Source organism: Heterodontus francisci, chromosome 7, assembly GCF_036365525.1.
Source record: "Heterodontus francisci isolate sHetFra1 chromosome 7, sHetFra1.hap1, whole genome shotgun sequence".
In the NCBI taxonomy this organism is placed as follows: Eukaryota; Metazoa; Chordata; class Chondrichthyes; order Heterodontiformes; family Heterodontidae; genus Heterodontus; species Heterodontus francisci.
The window spans coordinates 126,940,050-126,958,680 of NC_090377.1; the positions used below are offsets into that span (position 1 = coordinate 126,940,050).

The window sequence follows — 18,631 nt, forward strand, 5'->3', positions numbered from 1 at the left end:
CGAGTAAACTTGTAAGAAATATTAAAGCAGATTGTAAGAGCTTTTACAAGTATTCAAAAAGGAAGAGACTAGTGAGAGTAAACATGGGTCCCTTAGAGGCAGAGATGGAGCAGGTTATACATTGGAGTATAAGGAAATGGCAGAGACATTAAACAAATATGTTGTATCTGCCTTCACAGTAGAAGACACAAAAAACATGCCAGACATTATGGGGAACCAAGGGTCTAATGAGAGTGATTCATAATAGTAAAGAAAAAGTACTGGAGAAACTAATGGGACTAAATGTTGACAAATTCCTTGGACCTGATGGCCTACATCCTCGAGTTTTAAGAGATGGCTGCAGAAATAATGGATGCCTTGGTTTTGATCTTTCAGATTTCCCTAGATTCGTGAACAGTCCCCATAGACTGGAAGGTAGCAAATGTAAGCCTGCTGTTCAAAAAAGAGAGGGAAAATAGGGAACGATAGGTCAGTTAGTCAGACATCAGTGGTGCAAAAAATGCTAGAATCTATTATTAAGGACCTGGTAACAGGGGACTTGGAAAATCACAGTAAGATTAGGCAAAGTCAATACAACTTTGTGAAAGGGAAATCATGTTTGACAGATCTATAAGTGTTTTGAAGGTGTAATGAGCAGGATAGATAAGATAAACCAGTCGATTTAGTATATTTGTATTTTCAGAAGGCATTCGATAAGGTGCCACACAAAAGTTTGTTACACAGATTATGAATCATGGGATTGGGATAATACATTAGCATGGACTGAAAATTGGTTATCGACAGAAAACAGGGTAGGAATACATCCGTCATTTTTGAAATGGCAGGATGATAGAGTGGAATTAGTGGGGAACCTCAAGGATCAGTGCTTGGGTCTCAACTATTTACAATCTATATCAATGACTTAGATGAAGGAACAGAGTGTAATGTATGCGAGTTTTCTGATGATACGGAGCTAGGACGGAAAGTAAGCTGTGAGGGAGGATACAAAAAGGATGCAAAAGAATATACAGCAGTTAAGTGATTGGGCAAGAAGGAGGCAGATGAAGCATAATGTGGGGAAGTGTGAAATTACCCACTTTGGTAGGGAGAATTTTTTTTAAAAGATGAGAGACTAGTAAATGTTGGTAACCAGAAGGATTTGGCTGACCTTGTGTATAAATCACAGAAAGTTAACATGCAGATGCACCAAGCAATTTGGAAGGCAAATGGTATGTTCGCCTTTATTGCATGGGGGTTGAAGTACAAAAATAAGGAAGTCTTGCTGCAATTATCTAAGGTGTTGGTGAGACCACACTTTGACAACTGTGTACAGTTTTGGTCACCATACTTAAGGAAGGATCTACTTGCCTTAGAGGGGTTGCAACAAATGTTCACGAGTTTTAGTCCTGGGATGAAAGAGCTTACCTATGAGGAGAAATTGAGTACAACGGGCCTATAGATTCTGGTCTTTAGAAGAACGAGAGATTATCTCATTGAATCATATAAAATCCTTAGAGGGTTTGACAGGGTAGATGCTGAAAGGCTGTATCCGCTAACTGGGGAATCTAAAACTAAAGGTCATAGTCTCAGGATATGGTGTCAGCCATTTAAGACTGAGATAAGGAGAAATTTCTTCACGCAGTGGGTTGTGAATCTTTGAAATTCTCTACCCCACAGGGCTGTGGATGCTCAGCCGTTGAGTATCTGCAATCGATAGATTTTTAGGTACTAAGGGAATCAAGGGATATGAGGATAGGGTGGGAAAGTGGATTTGATGCAGAAGTTCAACCATGTTCTTATTGAATGCTAGAACAGGCTTGGGGAACCGCATGGCCTACTACTGCTCCTATTTCTAATGTTCTTAAACACATGGCACCAGGGAGTGATCAGATCACAAGTGAAACATCCAACATCACTAACCAGGGTGTTGAGCAAGAAATCTTTGCAACTCATTTTTGGCAGTCTTGATAGTTCTTCATTCTCTTTCTCTGTTAAACCTTCACCCTGCCTAGGCTTTGCTCTGCCCCTTCTCAGATTTGTGTTAAGTACAACAGCTTTGCTTTCTTTCCAAACTTGATCCAAATGCTACAGCTGTGATGTCTATCTATCACAGAGTCCACCCGAGTAGGCTGGCTTGACTACCTCCCATCAAGGCTCACCCCCTGGGTACTTTAGCTGTAATTTCCTCCTTGGAGAAGTTTTAGCTACTCCCTGTGGTTCATGGTTCTAATTCTGCTGGACTCCCTCACGCTACATCTCGTCCCTGTCTCTCTTATTCAAGACCTGTATCTTTCAAGATAGAGGTGAGCAGCTCCATTGGTAGCCTTGGTCAGAGATGTGATATTTTAGCTCCTTAATGGGGACAGTGTGATATGTTCAGTTATTTTCTATAGTGCAAGAAAGTTTACTAAATTAGTCAAAGTCAGGTAATACTCATTATAAATGTTACTCTGCATGATAACTTAACAACAGTAAAATAAACTATATTATTGATTTACATTCAGCCTCATGTCACTCATATGAATTAGCCAACCTTTCAAAATATTGGAGAAGCATATGTAAAGGCACATGAGTTGATAAAATAGAACACCACAGCACAGAGCAGGACATTTAGCCCATCATGCCTGTGCCAGCTCTTTGAAAGAACCACCCAAATTCCTTAACATCCAGGGATCACAGTATCTAGTTAAAACAAGAGCGGCTTCATTGTTACAATCCTCAAGTCAGGTGATCACATGAGACACAGGGCATCAATAATGAATTCCTGATCATAAGGGACTGGAATCTGTTTACTTGAGTGACCAGTGATGCTGAGGGCCTCCAGAGCAGACTTTAAATTTGTGAGATGAAAACAGAATATGTGGGAGACTAGGGGAAAAATTCATTCACATAAAGAGGGAGACAAACGCTGGATTTTCAGCCCCTGATGGGGGCGAGCACGGAGGCAGGCGGTGGGCAAATTCACATCACTGGTCGATGTTCCAGTTTGCTGGCACCATCCCGCCCCCAGGCCATTATCCTGGAGGTGGGATGGCGAGGGGCAGTCGGGCTACCCGCCCACAAGTGGCAGATAGCCAATTAAGGGGGTTAAGTGGTCACTTGAGGTCTATTATCGTCAGTGGTTGACTGGAATTTTCCAGTTGGTCTCTGGGCCCCCTAAGGCATTGGAGATTAGGCCAGCTGCCTGGAGGTGGCCTCCCAGCAGCAAACTGGGGAGCTAGCGCTTCAAGCAGGCATTGAGACCCTCCCGATCTGTCTGGTTTCAGCTGTAGCTGCAGGCCGCCCTGTGGAGGGGTTCTTCCTCCACAATCATGGCCTGACAGATAAGGGAGCTCTTTATTTAAAATTTTAAAAAGCTGCAGAGTGGGCATTGCCATCGTGAGGCTCCCACTCTCTCTCTTACCTGAAACGGCAGCCTGCTGCTTCTTCCAAGCTGGAGGGCCTTCTATTGGTCCTAATTGGATGGCGAGCCCACCCTCGGGCCACTAATCAGTCAAATCGGGAAAATCACTGCCAGGTGACTGTTGCTCACACAGGGCGGGGTAGTGATACCCATTTGACCCTGACATCGGGGTCCCAACCCAAAACCCAAAATCTTGCCTGAAGTGTGACAAAAGACAGATATACCAGCAGTTAAAATACATGTATGTTTATGAGAGTGAGAAGACTGAAAGCAAACAGAAATAATTAAGAAATAACACAAATAAAGAGATATTGGGGGTAATTTTAATCTATCCTGCCCAAGGGATATGGGTAAGATCGAGTTCGATGCCTGTTTTATTGTCCCTTAAAATTGCCCCATTGTAACGGTATTCCATTTGTCCATGAACAATGTTTTGGGAGATGTTAATTCAGGATCAAAAATCTAAAATCAAGTTGTACCGTAGTTTAATATATTGCACCAAGTTTAATCTGGGCAAAAGGTAAGGTCCTAACTTCAAAACCCTCCAGAACATATTTCTGAAATTCAGTGTTAACATTGTTTTGAACAATTAATGCTTCATTTGCATATAAAATTAGGTCATGAGAAAATGAATTTCTTACCTCAAATCACGAAGTGACTAACGTAAGCTGCTTTTAAATACCTGTTATACTGGGAAATAATATGGTTTCCCACTGCTTCTGTGTCATTCTTTACCGAGAATTACTAAATGTAAGTATATCTCTGTAATAAAAGCCTTCATCAGTGTATCATTCTACTCTGTCGGTACTAGTTATTCCAAAGTCTTAAAAACACATTTGGAGAAAATTTGTTTCTTTTGAAGTTAAATTATAGCAATTTGTTTTAAAACATAAAACGGATCCTAAAGGACAGCAGTTATTAAGCAGATGTTGTTGACAAAAATACTCATCCTGTTCAACCTTGGTTATTGGTTGTGCTCGTCATCTTGAGGCTTGAAATCTAATAGGAACAGGTTTAGGTCATTCAGCCCCTCAAACCTATTCTGCTATTCTATTAAATTATGGCTGGTTTGCATTGCAATTCTATTGATCTGCCTTTTCTCTATATCCCATGATATCCTTACTTAACAAACATTATCAATTTCAGTCTTGAAAATTCCATTCTAACTCAGGATCCATGACCCTTTGTGTGTTAAAACAAAAGCTTCCTGATTTTACACTTAAATGGTTTCGTACTAATTTCGAGATGCACCCTCTTGTTCTGGATTCCTTCACCAGTGGAAAGTTTCTCTTTCAAAGCCCTTAATCATTTTAAACACCTTGATTAGATCACCCTTCAAGAGCTAAACTCAAAGCAATAAAAGCCAAGTTTTTGCAACCTGTCCTCAGTTTAATCCTTTAAGCCTTGGTATCATTCAGTTGAACTTGCATTGCAATACTCCAACAACAACTTGCATTTATATGGCACCTTTAACATAGTGAAGCATCTCAAGACATTTCACAAGAGCATTAACAAACAAGATTTGGTGCCGAGTCACATAAGGAGATATCAGGACAGGTCAAGGATAGCTTTTAAGGAGTGTCTTAAAGGAGATGAGCGAGGTAGCAAGTCAGAGAGGCTTATGGAGGGAAATGCAGAGCTTAGGACCTTGACAGCTGAAGATATGGGTGCCAATGGTGGAGCAAAGAAAATCGAGAGATCACAATTGGAGGAGCACAGGGATTTTGGAGGGTTGTGAGATGGAGGAGGTTACAGAGATAAGGTGGGGGTGGGAGCGGGCTGAAACTAAGGGAAGGATTTGAACACCAGGATGAGAATATTAAAAGTGAGGTGCTGCTGGACTGGGAGTTAGTGTAAGTCAACAAGCACAGGGGTGATGGGTGAACGGGACTTGGTTTAAGTTAGGATATGGATAGCAGAGTTTTGGATGAGTTCACATTTTTGGAGGGTGGAAGATAGCCGTTGGGTCAGGAAAAATGTAGAATAGTCAAGTCATGGATGAGCTGAGGCAGAGGCGCAGATGGGCGATGTTCTAGAGGTGGAAGTAGGTGATGGAGGTGATTTAGTCAGAAGTTCAGCTCGGGGTCAAACAGAATGCCAAGGTTGTGTGAGGTCTGGGTCAGCCTTAGACAGCGACCAAGGAGAGGGAGCAGTTAGTGGCTAGTGAAAGGGTTTTGTGGCAGGGTCTAAGGCCAATATAGCTTTGTGAGGTGCAATGTCCAATACTGAAAGCAGAACTCCAAATAGGGTTTGATCAAGGCTAATCAGATTACAATTCTCAGTGCATGCAAAGGAATTCACAGCATTGTTATTTTGTTGTAAAAAATGCGAAGGTAATTTACCAATGACTTTATCAATTTCACTAAGTTTACCTGCTTATCCTCCAGTGTGGAGATACAGCAGCAAAGTGTAGATGCTTACAATTTGTATGGCTTCAAAGCTTTCTTTCAAGAGCTCATTCTCACATTCCTTTTTTTTAATCCTTTGATATATTCAGTAATTATTTGCACCATATCGAAACATTAGAAATGTAGTGGCTCAAATGAGACCAAAATGAAATATCTTCCATTGCATGCTCTCATTTGCTTCGATTTCCTCCCTTGAACTTACCATTTTATTTCATCCCAAGTTGAGAATCATTTTGTGTAATAACATTTATGTGCTTCCTAAAGCCACTTCTAAGTCTCAATACCATCTCAGATAAATCTATTCATTTGAAAAATTATGATGGATTCATTTTTAAAGGAATACATATACAACTATAATGCCTAACATACTGTGTTTCTACAATCATTTTTGACTGAAATTTTAATCTAGGAAAACTCCCTTCCCTGCCAAAACTTTAATCTTCCTTGCTAGATAGCATCCCATTGTATATCACAAAATAATGCAATTAAAATTTTCTGTCTCTTTCAGACAGGGAAATAAGTAATTGTATACGTAATGGGCTCTGTAGATCAGACTTCGCATACTTTATGAACTTAAAGATTGCCTACTGTGTTGCGTCATTTTCATTTCACAAATGGATGCATTTTCAACATATCAAAGAGGAAGCTCATACTGCCAGTGGGAATAATCACTGGGACATTGTCCCTTCCACAGGGGACCCAAACATGGTGTTCACCCCATCTTGTCCTATATGGAAATAAACCTTCATGACATTTCAGTTCTTTTCGAAGGTAGGTAGAAATTGGATGTAGGAACAGGAGTAGGCCATTCAGCCCCTCAAACTGCCATTCAACTAGATCATGTCTGATCTGCATCTTTGTTCGATTTACCTGCCTTGGTTCCCTTTCCCTTAATACCCTTGCATAACAAAAATCTGTCAGTCTCAGTTTTGAAATTTTCAACTGACTCCCAGCCACCAGAGATTTTTGGGGGAGATTACACATAAAGACACATCTACAGAGGTCAAGAAATCCAATGATGCATCTTTCAAGTGACTCGGGCAGTAATATTCAAGCTGCCTGATCATTTTAATGATGCATGCGTGAAGCCATCGCTTCCCGTGCTTCTCATTAGCTGCATGCCTGAGGGGGCGCTGGATATTGGGACTCTATAATGCCACTCAAGGGGAGGTGCATTCTGACTGCAGCCACCAGGGACACATTTCTGATTGAAGTAATGGTCGAAACAAGTAGTGAGAAACACCAAAGGTGCTGATTTGGAGGCCCTGGTGCAGGCTGTGGACAGAAGCAGTCATATCCTCTTCCGCCACTTCCTCCCTCAGGGGGCAGGAAACCCTCCAAACACTAACTCAGGAGACAATGGGAAAAAATGGCACAGTATGTCAACGGTAGGAAAATTGTGCCCAGAACATGGCTGCAATGCTGGAAGAAATGAAATGATAAGGTTAGAACATTGGTCTCAAAATCTCTGGTCAAACAGCTGCATCCCATACAACCTCATTAATTCCAACATTGACAAGATTTCCCTACTTCCTATCACTCTTTACATTCACTACATCATACTTCCTTCTCCTTAAACTCACCAATGAATTTTCTCCACTTTATTTTGTGCACCTTATCTGACATGGTTTTCCAGAAAACAATTTATTTATTTAGAAATACAGCACTGAAACAGGCCCTTCGGCCCACCGAGTCTGTGCCGACCATAAACCACCCATTTATACTAATCCTACACTAATTCCATATTCCTACCACATCCCCACCTGTCCCTATATTTCCCTACCACCTACCTATATTAGGGGCAATTCATAATTAAAGTCTCTATAACCATGGATTGTAAGCTTACAATATCCCTTGCACCCAAATATCCAAGGCATCAAGAAGAATCTGGCTGCATCTGAAAATCTGTCCCCTTTAACTGAGAAAGAGGGTGCACAGGTGTGAAATTGGATCTGTGCTACTCATTGCAATAATGTCAAGATTCAAGGTTTCTGAGGCCACAACATGAATACAAATACAACTGATGTAAATTCCAGCTTTACCTTGGGAATGAGCAGAAACGTTGGAAAATATCAAAGAACTCCATGAGAAGTATGGTCTGTTCAAAGCCCATCACCAGGAAATTCCTAAGAGTTTCTCTCACGATCATCTGCCATAACTTCAGCGGATGATTATGCCATGCATCCAGGGTTTCTGCCATGCTTCCGCTGAAGTCATGGTGGTCAATTGATAGAACGTCCAAGGAAATTCCCGGCACTTGTCTCAACTCTCCGCATTTTTTACCTAAGTTTTGATTTGGTGGCTGCCTTTTTAAAACTCACGTCATTGTATTCAGGGAACTCAACAGCCAGATTAAGTCAAAGTCTTGGACTATCTATCCTGGTACACAGTTAGAAGTGTTTTTATGGCTCCCTTGGTAGCAGGCTACCTAGTAGAACGCCAAAATACAATATTTTCTTTTGCATATATGCTAGTGATTGCTGGTTAATAGAGAGCAAAGATGATCTGTGGTTGGATCATCCTTTAAATTGAGAAAAAAGAAAAATACCTTTAAAATAGATCTAAAAAGGTGCAAGTTCAAATACTGGCCTACACAACTTAATTTTAAAATTTATCATATACATTAAATCCTATAGATAATATACAGTTATATCTCTCTCTGTTTTCCAGACCCTCAGAGATCTGTTTTTGTATATTCAATTTCATTCTCTCCCCGAGGAATGGGGGAGCCATAATTCCACCTTCCCAAAGCCCTGTCGCTCAAGATCATTACAAATGTCAGCTTCAAATATTCTAGTTAGGCACAGCATAAGTAGTGTATTAACACAATAGCACAGAGTCAATAAATCATTAAGTAAACTATGTGTGCCAGTAATGCTGACATCAACAATTCATTGCTTTAATAATGTGTTTTAATTTGATTTTTCAGTGCCCTATTCCACAAAGGACATTTAAGCCATGGAAAGGGTACAGAAGAAATTTTATAAGATGATAGCAAAGATGAAAGGCATTAGTTATGAGGAGTAACTAGCGAACCTGGGTCTGTTTTCACTGGAACATAAGTTCTGATGAGAGCAGTAGAGATGTTCAAAATTATGAGGAATTTAGACAAGGTAAATAGGGGAACTCTATTTCCACTGGTCAGTGAAACAGTAAGTAAAGGGCAGCAATTTAAGAACATAGAACCATAGAACCACAGAAAAAGTACAGCACAGAAGGAGGCCATTCAGCCCATCATGTCCGTTTCGGCTGAAAAAACTAGCCGCCCAATCTAATTCCACCTTCCAGCACCTGGTCCATAGTCTTGCAGGTTACAACACTTCAGGTGCATGTCCAGGCACCTTTTAAAAGAATCGAGGGTTTTTGCCTCCACCACCATTCCTGGCAGTGAATTACAGACATTCACCACCCTCTGGGTGAAAAGGTTTTTCCTCATGTCCCCTCTAATCCTTCTATCAATCACCTTAAATCTATGCCCCTTGGTTATTGACCTCTCTGCTAGTGGAAACAGGTCCTTCCCGTCTACTCTATCTAGGCCCCTCATAATTTTGTACACCTCAATTAAGTCACCCCTCAGCCTCTTCTGTTCTAAGGAAAACAACCCTGGCCTATCCAATCTTTCCTCATAGCTGCAACTTTCAAGCCTTGGCAATATTCTTATAAATCTCCTCTGCACTCTCTCCACAGCAACTATGTCCTTCCTATAATGTGGCGACCAGAACTGTACGCAATACTCCAACTGTGGCCGAACCAGCATTTTATACAGTTCAAGTGTTACATCCCTGCTTTTGAATTCTATACCTTGGCCAATAAAGGAAAGCATTCCATATGCCTTCTTCACCACTTTATCTACCTGTCCTGCCACCTTTAGGGACCTGTAGACATGCACTCTAAGGTCTCTCACTTCTTCTACCCCTCTCAATATCCTCCCGTTTATTATGTATACCCACGCTTTATTTGCCCTCCCCAAGTGCATTACCTCACACATCCCCGAACTGAATTCCATTTGCCGCATTTCCGCCCACTCAACCAAACCATTGATAGCATTCTGGAGGCTACAGCCATCCTCTTCACTATCAACTACATGACCAATATTTGTGTCATCAGCAAATTTCCCAATCATGCCTCCCACATTTAAGTCCAATCATTAATATATACCATAAACAGCAAGGGACCCAACACTGAGCCCTATGGAACGCCACTGGAAACAGCTTTCCATTCACAAAAACATCCATCGACTACTACATCACTGCCACTTCTCTTCCAGGAATGCCTACCTTGAAGAAGTTCTGCTCTTCCCTCCGACGGGATTTTCGTTTGTCTCTTTTACCTTGTTCACCTTCATTGCTTTCTATTTCCCTCCTGGTGTTTGATAAAGTGTCTACCAAAACTCGTTTTCACAGCCACATCTCCTTCCTCAGTGACTGCCTCCGGCTCGTGGATTCCAACTGCATTTTCACCCATCATGTTTTGAATCCACTCAGGATTAGAGGTATCTCCAAGAAATACAACGTTCCTCGGACTGCTACTCTCGCCGCATCCTGAGATCCACACTCAGTGCTATGCGCCGCCACATGCACACACTGAACCTCTCTCTCCAGCAGCACCGCCTCACCTTATCTCAAAGCTGGTCTACTCCGCAGTTTCATTTCATCTTTCGTCTCATCCGACGCATTAACAAAAAACTTTTTTTCTTCCTTTCAGATGTCAAGGAACACAAGCTCCAGCAGCTGATGGGGACAAATGCTCCTCCAGATCCTCCTTCCGCTTCACTTCCCTCTGACCCCCCCCTTTCTGATCTGACCCCTTGCCGTGTATTCACTATACCCTCTGACCTCCCCCTCTCTGATGCTGAACGTTCTGTACTCAGCAAAGGTCTCAGTTTTATCCCCTTACGTCCCCACCTCAATGAATTTTGTGCTCCGCATGACGTTGAGCTCTTCTTCCGCCGCCTCCATCTCCGGGCTCACTTCTTTGACCAGGAGTCCTCCCCCCGACCAGCAGACCCATTCACCCGCCTCCAGCATTCCCCCTCTACCTGGACCCCTCCCCCTGGCCTCTTACCCGCTCTTCATCTCTTCATTGAAAACTGTCGGCGAAACATTGGTCATCTCAATTTCTCTGCCCCCCTCACTCACTCTAACCTGTCCCCTCTGAACTTGAGGCACTCCATTCTCTCAGGTCTAACCCCGACATGGTCATCAAACCTGCAGACAAGGGTGGTGCTGTTGTTGTCTGGCGTACCGACCTCTGCCTTGCAAGAAGCTCAACGCCAACTCACAGATACTTCTTCCTACCTCCCTCTGGACCACGGCCCCACCACCGAACATCAAGCCACCGTCCAAAGGACTGTCACTGATCTCATCTCCTCTGGAAATCTTCCGTCTGCAGCTTCCAACCTCATAGTCCCGCAACCCCAGACAGCCCGCTTCTACCTCCTTCCCAAAATCCACAAACGGGACTGTCCTGGCAGACCCATTGTGTCAGCCTGCTCCTGCCCCACTGAACTTATTTCTTCCTATCTTGACTCTATCTTTTCTCAGCTGGTCCAGTCTCTTCCCACCTACATCTGTGACTCTTCTGACGCCCTACGTCATTTTGACAATTTCCCGTTTCCTGGTCCCAACCGCCTCCTCTTCACTATGGACGTCCAATCGCTCTACACCTCCATCCCCCACCAGGATGGTTTAAGGGCTCTCCGCTTCTTCCTTGAACAGAGGCCCAACCAGTCCCCATCCACCACCACCCTCCTCCGCCTGGCTGAACTTGTTCTCACATTGAACAACTTCTCCTTTAACTCCACTCACTTCCTTCAAGTAAAAGGTGTTGCTATGGGTACCCGCATGGGTACTAGTTATGCCTGTCTTTTTGTGGGATATGCTGAACATTCCTTGTTCCTGTCCTACTCAGGCCCCCTCCCTCAACTCTTTTTCCGGTACATTGATGACTGTATCAGTGCCGTTTCCTGCTCCCGCCCTGAACTGGGAAACTTTATCAACTTTGCTTCCAATTTCCACCCTTCTCTCACCTTTACATGGTCCATCTCTGACATGTCCCTTCCCTTCCTCGACTTCTTTGTCTCCATCTCTGGGGATAATATCTGTCATAAGCCCACCGACTCCCACAGCTACCTGGACTACACTTCTTCACACCCTACCTCCTGTAAGGACTCCACTCCATTCTCCCAGTTTCTCCGACGCATCTGCTCTGATGATGCTACCTTCCATGACGGTGCTTCTGATATGACCTCCTTTTTCCTCAACCGAGGATTCCCCCCCACTGTTGTTGACAGGGCCCTCAACTGTGTCCAGCCCATTTCCCGCACCTCTACCCTCACCCCTTCCCCTCCCTCCCAGAACCATGATAGGGTTCCCCTTGTCCTCACTTTCCACCCCATCAGCCTCCATATCCAAAGGATCATCCTCCGCCATTTCCGCCACCTCCAGCATGGTGCCACTACCAGTCGCATCTTCCCCTCCCTTCCCCTGTCAGCATTCCGAAGGGATCGTTCCGTCCGCGACACCCTGGTCCACTCCTCCATTACCCCCACCACCTCGTCCCCGTCCCATGGCACCTTCCCCTGCAATCGCAGGAGGTGTAATACCTGCCCATTTACCTTCTCTCTCCTCACTATCCCAGGCCCCAAACACTCCTTTCAGGTGAAGCAGCGATTTACCTGTACTGCTTTCAACGTAGTATACTGTATTCGCTGCTCACAATGTGGTCTCCTCTACATTGGGGAGACCAAACGCAGACTGGGTGACCGCTTTGCGGAACACCTCTGCTCAGTCCACAAGCAGGACCCTGAGCTTCTGGTTGCTTGCCATTTCAACACTCCCCCCTGTTCTCATCTCTATCCTGGGCTTGCTGCAGTGTTCCACTGAACATCAACGCAAGCTCGAGGAACAGCATCTCATTTTCCGATTGGGCACACTACAGCCTGCCGGACTGAACATTGAGTTCAATAATTTCAGAGCATGACGGGCCCCCCATTTTACTTTTAAGTTTAGTTAATTTTTCTTTTTTCTTTTTTACATTTTTTACAATTTTTTTCTTTTGTTTATTTCATTCCATTGTAGTTTGTTCAGTTTGTTTACCCACTGTTTTTTTTCATGTTTGTACTTGCTGCTGTTCAATCTTCAGTTCGTTAACACCCTATCTGTACTAATGCTTTGTCTTTCAACACACCATTAACATATTGTTTGCCTTTCTCCATGACCTCTTGGTCAGCTATGTGGCCTTGTCCAATCTAGACCTTCTCCTTTGTTATCTCTTGCCCCACCCCTGGCTCACTTGCTTATAACCTTTAACATTTCTAATATTTGTCAGTTCCGAAGAAGGGTCACTGACCCGAAACGTTAATTCTGCTTCTCGTTCCACAGATGCTGCCAGACCTGCTGAGTGGTTCCAGCATTTCTTGTTTTTATTTCAGATTTCCAGCATCCGCAGTATTTTGCTTTTATCATCGACTACTACCCTTTGTTTCCTGTCACTGAGCCAATTTTGGATTCAACCTGTCACATTCCCCTGTATCCCATGGGCTTTCATTTTACTGACCAATCTGCCATGCGGGACCTTGTCAAATGCCTTACTAAAATCCATGCAGACCACATCCACTGCACTATCCTCATCAATCCTCCTTGTTACTTCCTCAAAGAATTCAATTCAATTGGTAAGACATGACCTTCCCTTAAAAAATCCATGCTGCCGATCCCTGATCAGTCCGTGCCTTTCTAAGTGCCAGTTTATCCTGTCCCTCAGAATTGATTCTAATAATTTACCCAACACCGAGGTCAGACTGACCAGCCTATAATTATTTGGCCTATCCCTCGCACCCTTCTTAAACAACGGTATAACGTTTGCAGACCTCCAATCATCTGCACCTCGTCCGTATAAAGTGAAGATTTGAAGATGATCCTCAGCGCATCTGCTATTTCCACCCTGGATTCCTTTAACAACCTGGGACACAATCTATCTGGCCCTGGTGATTTATCCACTTTCAAGGATGTCAGACCCTCCAGTACTTCCTCTCTCATTATGCTTATTGTATTTTCTATTTATATAACATCACAAATGTTTGAAGGCAGAGGTTAGGGGGTTGCTTTTACACAGGCTAATCTATGTCCTAATAACCTATCAAAAACAATGGTGGAAGCAAGATCCAAAATACAGAATACCCTTTAAAAAGGAGGTCCTTAAATATCTAAAAAAAGAAAATGTACACTGAAAGGGCAGGGAATTCGACTAAGTGACTATTTTTGTCACAGAGTTGGCATAAAAACCTTAATGCTGTAAAGTTATATTATTCACCAATCCTAACCTCAAATAAGGAACTTGTATTATACAAAAGTATATTTTCCATTTTCACACCAGCTATTGCTATGACTTCTGTTAAGAAAACTATTTAGTCTATAATTAAGCATGTGTTCTGTGCTCAAGAGTTGCACCAATCATGACTACAATTGAAACTAGCCAAATTTACATGATTTTTTTAACGTTGGTCAAGCAGCTCATGAGCCATTTAACCAATGTAAATGACAAAACAACAACTTGCATTTATATACCTTTAAAAAGAAAACGTCTCAATATACTTCACAGAGGCATAATCAAAAAGAATGGCGCCCAGGCTAAGGAAGGTATATTAGGAGAATTGGCCAAAACACTGCTCAAAGAACTGGGTTTTAAAAAGGTTCTTAAAGGAAGAGGGGCAAAGGAGATTTTGGATGGAATTCCAAAGCAGGGCTCTAGGGCTGAAGGCTTGGTCACCAATAATGTGGAAAAGGGAGGAGGGATGGGCAAGAAGCCTGAGTTACAGGAACAGAGTGTTCAGAGAGACAGTTGCAGGGCGAGAGCAGATTACAGAGACAGGAAGGGGCAAGGCCGATAAAAAAATTAAACATAAAAATGAGAATTTTAAATTGGATGCATCGGGGAACCTCGAGTTTTTAAAAATATATTCAGTCACAAGATGTGGGTGTGGCTGACAAGGCCAGCATTTTTTGACGGTGGTGATGAAACCCTGCTGTCTGTGTGGAGAAGGTACTCCCGTAGTAATATTAGGTAGAGAGTTCCAGGCTTTTGATCCAGCAATGATGAAGCAACAGCTATAGTCAAATCAGGATGGTGTGTGGCTTGGAGGAGAACTTGGGGGTGGTGGTCTTCCCATCCGCCTGCTGCCTTTGTCTTTCCAGATGGTCGAGGTCATGTGTTTGGGAGGTGCTGTTGAAGAATTGCTTGACGAATTGCTGCAGTGCAGCAGTGCATCTTGTAGATGGTACACACTGCTGACTCGTTGCACTGGAGTTGGAGGGAGTAAATGTTTAAGAGGATGGATGGGGTGCCGATCAAGTGGCTGCTTTGCCATGGATGGTGTTGAATTTCTTGAGTGCTGTTAGAGCTACAATCATCCGGGCATAAGGAAAGTTTTCCATCACATTCCTGACTTTTACTTTGTAGGTGGTGTTTAGGCTTTGGGAAGTTAAGTGAGTCACACACCACAGAGAATCCAGCGTCTGAACTGTTCTTGCAGCTACAATATTTATGTGGCTGGTCCAGTTAAATTTCGATCAATGGTGAATCCCCACAATGTTGATCTAGGGGTATTCGACGATGGTAATGCCAGAAGTTGATGCGGGATAGGATATGGGCAGCAGAGTTTTGGATGAGCTGAATATTATGGAGTGTGGAGGGTGGGAGGCTGACAAAGGAATATTGAAGTAGTCAAGTCTGGAGGTGAAAAAAGCAGTAATAAGGATGTTACCAACAGATAGGCTGAAGTGGGACAGGCAATGTTAACCCGGTGGAAGTAGGCAGCCTTTGTGATGGAGAAGATATGAGTTTGGAAGTTTAGCTTGAAGTCAGCTATGGTTGCAAATACATTGGTTCTGCCTCAGACAGTAGCCAGGGAGGAGGATGGCCTTGACAGCAAAGGTGGCAAAGCTTGTGGCAGTTTCCCAATGTTTAATTGGAGGAAGTTACAGCACATCCAAGACTGGACATTAGACAAGCACAACACAGTGGCAGTGGAGGAGTCAACAGAGGTGATGGTATGATAGAGCAGGGTGTCATCAGCATACATGTGGACATGGCCTCATGTCTTTGGATGGTGTCGCCAAGGATAGCATGTAGATAAAGAAAAGGAGATGCCAATGATAGATATTTGGGCAATTTGGAGGTAATGGTGCAGGGGCAAGAGGAGAAGTCATCGTTGCAGATGCTGTGTCCATGAATGTATAAGAGTGGAACCAAGTGAGAGCATTCCCGCTGAGCTGAACACCAGAGGAGAGGTGTTGGAGGATGATGGCATGGTCGGCCATGTCAAAGGCTGAGACAGGTCAAAGAAGGGGATAGTGCATCACTGCCACAATCACCAAGGATATCATTCATGACTTTGGTTAGAGAGATTCAAACAAGGAGTTGTCGGAAAGATGGGTACAGATTTGAGAGTCAACATTATGTTCAAGGGCTTTAGAGAGGGAAGGGTCATTGGATATGGAATATTAGTTTGCAAGAACAGAGGTGGGCATCATGGATGATATGAAAGAGTCCAGAGTTAACTTCTAAAATCCTGTGGTAGGGAGGAGTTGACTTGTAGACAGACCAGAGTCAGTTAGGAGCATCCAAAAACCTGTGTCAAGGTTTGGAAACAGTTGCGGAGAGGAAGTGGATCTTGGAGCTGTTTCTGTGACTCAGAATATTAGTGGGTGCATTGCTGGAGTTTCAGTTAAGTCAGTGGGCCAAGATGCCCTTTACCCAGCAGAAGTTGATCCAAGGACCAACAGAGGCATGTTATTGGTTCAGGTATTAGCAGGATGCATCGTCAAATATAACAGCACAGGAACAAGGAACTATGGAATTGAAACCCAAGGCCAAGAGTAATGAAGTTCAGGGAGCCGAGGAGAATGAAAAGTAAATCCACAAGTTCTGAGTGGATGAAGAAGCTGATCTGAGGAACAGCTTCAGGGAGGTGAAAAGCACATAAGATCAGAGTAAGCAGCAGGAGCTTGAGGAGATGATTTAAATCAGTTTAGTGAAGGAGTTCTGAAGGACAAGTTAATCAGAGCAGAGTCAGCAGCCACAGGAAGTAAGCAGATGGAAGCAAAGGAGAGATTTCAGAGTCCAGAGCAGGATGGGAATGAGCAGGAACAGATCAAAGCCAACATAAAGTAGAGTGAAAAGAGGAGCAAAAACTGAGCACAGAAGCACGCCAGGTACTGAAGTAGAGACTTGCATTCTTTTCAGTGGAGAATGCGATTTGAGAAGAAAGTTGCAGGGAAGTGAGATAAACCCAGAAGCCAGCGGAGAAATGGAAATCAGCCCAGAGTGGACAGTTTTCTGCCCAGTAACCAATGCAGCAGCCAGGTAGTTTTGAGAAGCCAGCAGTATATATAAATACAGTCCAGAAGCTCAGCTGGTAGCAGCAGCAGGCACTAAAAGGGTTAAACTATGAGGACAGGTTCATAGATTATTCTTATCTGCCCGGAATATAGAAGATTAAGGGGTTATCTAATTGAAGTATTTAAGATGATTAAAGGAGTTGATAGGGCAGATAGAGAGAGAAACTATTTGCTTTGGCAGGAAACCACAGGACAAGAGAGCATAACCTTAAAGTTAGTGCTAGGCCATTCAGGAGTGATGTCAGGAAGTACTTCTTCACACAAAGGGAAATCTGAAACTCTATTCTCCAAAAAGCTGTTGAGGTTGCAGGTCAATTGAGAATTTTAAAAGTGAGATTGATAGAATCTTATTGGATAAGGGCATTGAAAGTTACGGAACCAAGGTGAATAAATAGGGTTAAGGTACAGATCAGCCATGACCTAACTGAATGACCGGACAGATTTGAGGGACTGCATGGCCTGCTCCTGTTCCTATGTTCCTATGATAGGCCCATAGACTGAAGTGGGTTACCTTAAACTTGAAGAGATTGAATGGTGAAATATAAAACTATTTAAAATAATCCAGGCCCCAGAAATGTTCAAAGTGAATCTTAATCCAAGGGACCACATAGTCTCTGCTCGCAGGGGGACAATAAGTGAAGACAAATAAAGTTGAGATTTCCTATCATTATGAATTAGAATGCTTATATGGCTGGGCCAAAGTAAAGAAAGTTGTGTGGATAACGCCAGGCTGCAAAGTCAGAGATGTATTGTGTTTCATTCAAAATCAAATGCTGTTTTATGGTTTATGAAAGCCAAGTGAATATGTTCATCTAATATTGGTTGAGGACTGGTAAATAAAACATACGACATACATACGAACGTACGAATTAGGAGCAGGAGTAGGCCACTCGGCCCTTCGAGCCTGCTCCGCTATTCAATAAGTTGATGGCTGAACTGATTACTCCGCATTTCCACCTACCTCTGCTAACCTTCCACCCCCTTGCTTATCAAGAATCTATCGACCTCTGCCTTAAAAATATTCAAAGACTCTGCTTCCACCACCTTTTGAGGAAGAGAATTCCAAAGACCCACCACCCTCTGAGAGAAAAAATTTCTCCTCATCTCTGTCCAAAAATGGGCGACCCCTTATTTTTAAACAGTGACACTTAGTTCCAGATTCTGCCACAAGGGGAAACATCCTTTCCACATACACCCTGTCAAGACCCTCAGGATCTTATATGTTTCAATCAAGTCGCCTCTTATTCTTCTAAATTCCAGCAGATACAAGCCTAGCCTGTCCAATCCTTCCTATAAGACAGCCCGCCCATTCCAGGTATTAGTCTTGGAAACCTTCTCTGTACTGCCTCCAACACATGTCCATCCTTCCTTAAATAAGGAGACCAGTACTGTACACAGTACTCCAGATGTGGTCTCACCAATGCCCTGTATATCTGAAGCACAAC

At 43.2% G+C, this 18,631-nt stretch overlaps 1 protein-coding gene across 2 annotated transcripts in view; it reads right to left on the bottom strand.

Annotated features, from left to right (window-relative positions):
* LOC137372316 (sperm-associated antigen 16 protein) overlaps window positions 1–18,631 on the bottom strand; it is a 1,170,879-nt gene that overhangs the window by 525,891 nt on the left and 626,357 nt on the right. The gene's annotated exons all lie outside the window — the stretch shown is intronic.